At 47.9% G+C, this 5,563-nt stretch overlaps 1 pseudogene; it reads right to left on the bottom strand.

Annotated features, from left to right (window-relative positions):
- Nucleotides 1-220: 220 nt before the first annotated feature.
- On the bottom strand, nt 221-5,138 carry LOC146455285 (uncharacterized; annotated as a pseudogene).
- Between the last annotated feature and the right edge of the window lie 425 nt (nt 5,139-5,563).

Here is a 5,563-nt window from a genome sequence, read left to right as displayed (position 1 = left end):
TTTAGGGGGGTAAGGACCTCAGCTCTCTCCGGCGCTCTATCGCATGCTAGTTCCATGGGATAAAGGTGTTGAATCGGCCTCTCCAGAAACGTTTTCCTTGCGTGCAGCTTCACTCCACGTACAATTCCATCACGGCCGTTGAATAGTTCAACGACCACTCCTAATGGCCACTTTCCTCTGTTCTTTTCTTTTGAACGAATGAGAACGACGTCACCAGGCTTTAAGGCCTCGCCTTGCCTTTTCCATTGCAGTTGTGACGCTCTCTGAGCGCCGCCAAGTACTCTCGAGACCAGCGTCTCCACACAGCGTCCTTACAAGACCTCAAATACTTGGCACGCTTTCGTAGGTCAGTTGTCTCCTCTCGCCATGGTTCTTGTTCAGGGAGGCGAATACATCTTTGGAATAGGAAAGAAGATGGGGTGAGTAGAGGGAGCTGGACGTCATCTTCTACATAGGACAGGGGGCGGCGATTTAGTTGAGTTTCAACATCCAGCATGACTTCGCACAGCTCTGACCAGGATAGCATTCCTCCACCAATTACTTTATAGAATGCACGTTTGAAGAGGCCCACTAGTTGCTCAAACTGGCCACCCCACCAGGGTGCTCGACTTAGGTTAAACCTCCAGATAATGCTCTCCGATGCAAGGTAGCCTTGTACTTGCTCATCTTTCTGGATTCCTTTCAGTAGGTTTGCTACTCCTACAAACGTTTTTCCATTGTCTGAAAAGATCTTTAAAGGTTGTCCACGTCTAGCGATGAAACGCTTCAAGCTTGAAAGAAAGGTAGTAGTTTCCAGATTAGGCAGGACCTCCAAGTACAAGGCTCTCCTTAAACTGCACGTGTAGAGCACCAGATAGCCTTTTCCTTCTACACGAGAGGACTTGCGGTACTTAATCGGCCCAGCAAAATCTACGCCAACAATTTCAAAGGGAGTTGAGCCCTCAGTTCTCTCCAGAGGCAATAAACCGGGGGGTGAAGCTGCGAGAGCAACAGCCTGGAAGCGTTTGCACCCATAACACTCCCTGATGACTTTCTTCGCGAGGCGCCTCAGGCGGGGAATCCAGAACTCTTCTCTCACTTTAGCCATAGTAAGCCCCACTCCCCCGTGAAGAGTGGCTTTGTGGACGTGTTCGACATACTTGTTTGCGAACGTTGTGGGTCTGGGATGTATATCGGATAGACCCCTTGCAGTCTCCCACGGCACTCAAGCAATCCATCTTTGTTCTTCCGTAAGTTTAGGCACAGGCGATCTTCCTCCATGCTTTCAATTCCCCGGCTCTGTACGCGTAGCAACCAAAAGTGTTTCTGCTTCTCAATTTCGTCTGTTGTCAGGGGTCCCTTTGTTCTTGTCGCTCTTTTCGCTCTAGCGTTGTTTGCGAACCGCATAATCCAAGCGCACACTCGCAAAGTCTTCCAGTAGTTGTGCTTAGCCAGAAGATGGTCTAGATCGTCATCAGCTTTAACGGCCATGGCAAAGAGCTCCTTTGTAGCTTTCATTTCTGCGTTAGATTCAGCGGTGGGCGCAGTCACAAGGTCGGCTGGCCATTTCGCAGGATCACTTAGCCACTCTGGTCCCTTCCACCACAATTGGTTCTCCTCAGTTACCAGTCCACCTCGGCTAGCAAGATCTGCAGGATTATCCTGAGTAGGTAAGTGCCTCCAGACAACGTCAGAGTGTTCTCTAATTTTTCGTACCCGGTTGGCCACAAACTGCTTATAGTCTCCTCCTCCTAGTATCCAATGTAAGGCAACGCTGCTGTCAAGCCAACAATGCAGCGAAGTCACAGGGAATCCTTGAAGTGCATCTTGTACGTTGGTCAGAAGATATACAGCCATGTGACCGGAGACCAGTTCGCGGCGAGGTATTGTCAGCCCTTGTTTGGCCAGTCTTGCCTTTGCTGTAACCAGGTCTTGGTTGATTGCGCTTGACTGTTTGACCACAGCGTACACAGAAGTGGCCACGCCCTTTCCGCTCGCGTCTCCAAAAGCATGAAGTTTAATGTCCTCGATAGGTTCTTGGACGCTGGTAAGTGCTCGTGGACAAGTTACGTGTTGCGGCAAGGAACGTTCCCACTTCTGCCACTGCTGTTCTAGGGGGGTGGATAACAGAGCGTCCCATGCACGTTTCTCTTCACAGGCATCGCGGTACAGAAGCTTTCCTTGCAGGGTGATTGGAGCGATAAGACCAAGGGGGTCATAGATCCTCGCCACTTTTCCCAGAATCCCTCTCTTTGTCGGTTGGGCAACTTCCTCTGGAATTGTAACTCCAACTTCGTCCGTCAGTTTGTTCCACTTTAAACCAAGCAGCCCACATTCTCTCGGCTTGATTCCGAGTTGTTGTCTTGCGTAGCTTAAGTCATCCCCAGTTTCAGTTTCTTCAGTGAGCTCTAGTTCAGTCACGTTTGAATGCCACTTGTGTAAGTGAAAGGTGGCCTGGTGGAACATCTCAGTTGCTGTAGCTTTCTTTTGTTTCGCTTCTTGGACAGTACCTCCACCAGAAATGAGATCGTCAACGTACAGTTCTCGCTCGATTTCTGCTACGCGATCAGGGTGTGCAGGTCTGCAAGTGTTCAGATGGTGCTGAATTACGCCGCCAAGCAGAAACGGCGAGGGTCCCAAACCAAACAGAGCTCTGGTGAATCGGTACGTGCGAACACGAAAAGGATCGTTGCTTTCCAACCAATGAAACCGCAGTGCATCTCGGTCCTGCTCTCGGATACGCACTTGAAGAAATGCTTTGCGAATATCACCAGCGATAGCCACTGAATGAAACCGTCCCCTTAGGAGTACCTTCCATAGTTGATTCTGCAGGGGTGGTCCAACTTCCAGACAGTCGTTTAGGGAAGGGGCTGAGTCGTACGCTCTTGCTGAGGCATCGTAGACAATACGCATCTTGGTAGTTTCTGCACTCTCTCTCACTATTGTTTTGTGCGGGATGTAGAATTCTCTTTGAGTTGCTGGCATCTCTGCTTCTTCAATAATTCCTTCATTAAGCTGTTCTTGTATGATAGCGTCATAGTCGTCTAGCCTTCCTGTCTTCTTAAGTCGTTGGACTAGGCTCCCCAGTCACTTTAAGCTTCCAGACTTGTTAGAGGGCAACGGAGGATGGTCCCCTTTCCAGGGAAGGCCAGTTTCATACCAACCCTCAGGGCTGCGGCTGAGTTGTTCAAGGAATTCTTCATAAACAACGCTCTGATCGCCATTAGGTTTGTCTTCGAGTCCTAGGACGTCCATCCGGTAAAGCTCTTCATAGTCATTCGAGGCCGTCTGCGCTAGAAACATCTTGTCCAGGTCTGTCTCCGTTCCTGGTGACATGATGGTCCATCCAAAAAGAGTGTACTCAGCCACAGGCTCGCCGATAGCTCCGGTGCGTTGGGATTCTCGAATTTTTATTTTTGCGTAGTCACTCGCGCCCAGAATAACATGGACTGGAAGTAAGCTCTTAGTGTCGGTGTCTTCCATTGAAACGCCTTCCAGATGGCGGTATTTGCTGATCATTTCCTTATAGTTAGGATTTTCCACGGACAAAAGTTCAGCGCGGTCTACTCTAGTTACTCGTAATGAAATTGCATTGTTCCCTTTAGTGTCACTCACTTGCGTATTGTAAGTTTCTGTCCGCTTAGTCACTATGCCCACGATAGTTTGTATACGGCGTGTTAGAGTGCGAGCTGGTACGAGGTTTAGACGATCCAAGATGTATCCTGAAGCATAAGACGCAGTCACACCGGTGTCCAGTAGGGCTCTACAGGTCACGCCATTCAACTTGACAAGTACGATTGGATGGCAGACTTTCTCTCCTTCTTGAGTTGCAGTTAGAGCCACTCCGCCGTTGTTCGCTCTTTGGCGTCCAGTTGCCGACGTTCGGTCGCAAATAGATGAGTGGTGCCTTTGTTTGCAGTGTACGCAAGATGCGTGGCTTCGGCATTGTGAAGCGCTGTGTTGAGGCCCAGTGCAGTTGAAGCACAAGCGTTTGTTTTGTAGAATGCAACAGCGCTTCGCTGGAGATGTCACGTTCTCACACTCCCAAGATCTGTGTGTCACGCGATCGCAGTAGACACACGCGTGTCGTGGGTTGGGTTCGCCCTGTCGCGTGTAGAAACTTCTGTCACGAGGCAAACATGGGGGACGCGGCGGACGCGGCGGGTGATAAATCGGCGGAGTCGGAGACGTTTCGTTTGCCTTTTCTACCCCCAAAGTTTCCATCGGATGAATGCCTGCATAAGGTCCCCGAAACCCCAATCTTGCCATCCCAGTTTTCCGCTCACGAGGTCTGCCTTTATGTCTGGCAATTTGTCTAGGACGCCACGCACCATAAATAAACACCCAGAAAGTTTACCTAGAGTCTCTAATGATTGAACATTGTAGTTCAAAGTCTGACAAAATTTATGAATTTCATTAGGGATGCATCCAGTTACCACAGGTAAACCGTTGATGTTATCAATATACGCTCTCACAGTCTCGCTTGTCTTGCCGTAATTGGACTTCAAGATATTTTTAGCACGTTCATAACCTTCAGGACTAAATGGGAGGCCATCGATTGATTCACAAACATCACTTTCCAGTAATTCTTTGAGATGAGCAAATTTAGTAACCAGGGGAACATCGGCTGCATCGATTTCCACTTTGAACTTGTTCCAAAAGGAAAGCCACTTTGCGTAGGTGCCGTCATATTTCGTAATTACCAGCTTTGGCATTTTGACATTTCCCTTACTTAGGGGTTTTCCGGCGGGCTGATCGGGCGACTGCATTTTTGATTTTTGCTCAAGTTTAAGTTTTTCAAAGTTCAGTTCATCCTCCCTCCTTTTGGCTAGAAGAGCCTCTTCCTCTTCCCGTTTTTTGTTTATTGCTTTTGCCCCAGCTTCTTCGAGATGACGATTTAAATCTTCTACTTCTTTATCTACATCATCAATCGTTTGCTCGATAATTTTTCCCCATTCATCAACTTCGTCAATGCTTTTCCCCGCTTCAAGCTTACCTTTCTCGATGTCTAGCTTCAAGTCTTCTATAGATGCCACAATCTTTCTCAGAGTTTCTTTATGTCGAGTGATCTTCTCGATATTTCCCTTCTCCACGACAGATTTCGTCCTTCCTCGTGTAAGCTTTAGAAGCTGAGGTTCTGCCTCCAGTTTAGCTTCCATTGACTAACAGGTTGTCCAAATCACTGCAGGTCCCGTCGGAGGTGCCACTAATGTGGGGAATTAGTAAGGATAGCCCACACTGTCTCGTCTTCACTAGATTTTTATTCTTCTCCTCTTCTATTCTCGCTAGGGTTCACAACTGTCACAACTCCTCGACTCGACTGATATAAAAGATTACTTCGACTGAAAGCTAAATAAATCACAATTGTTCCTTACCTTTGTGGGACACCTTAGTTAAAAAGAACGCTGATTGGCTAGATACGAATCTTCCAGACAAGAATAACAAAATTTCCAGACAAACATTTCACAATCGCTATTTGATATCTATGCTATTATTCTGTTTCCGATAGCTGCCTTGACTAAAGGCCATTCTCAAAAATGCGATAACGTATGCTCAGACTAATCCACTTTCATAAACATACCCT

The sequence above is a fragment of the Pavona decussata genome, unplaced genomic scaffold (genome assembly GCF_977016875.1).
Source record: "Pavona decussata unplaced genomic scaffold, jaPavDecu1.1 SCAFFOLD_280, whole genome shotgun sequence".
NCBI classification, from domain to species: domain Eukaryota; kingdom Metazoa; phylum Cnidaria; class Anthozoa; order Scleractinia; family Agariciidae; genus Pavona; species Pavona decussata.
Note: the sequence above shows the minus strand (reverse complement) of the source record. Positions and strands in the feature narration are given on the sequence as shown.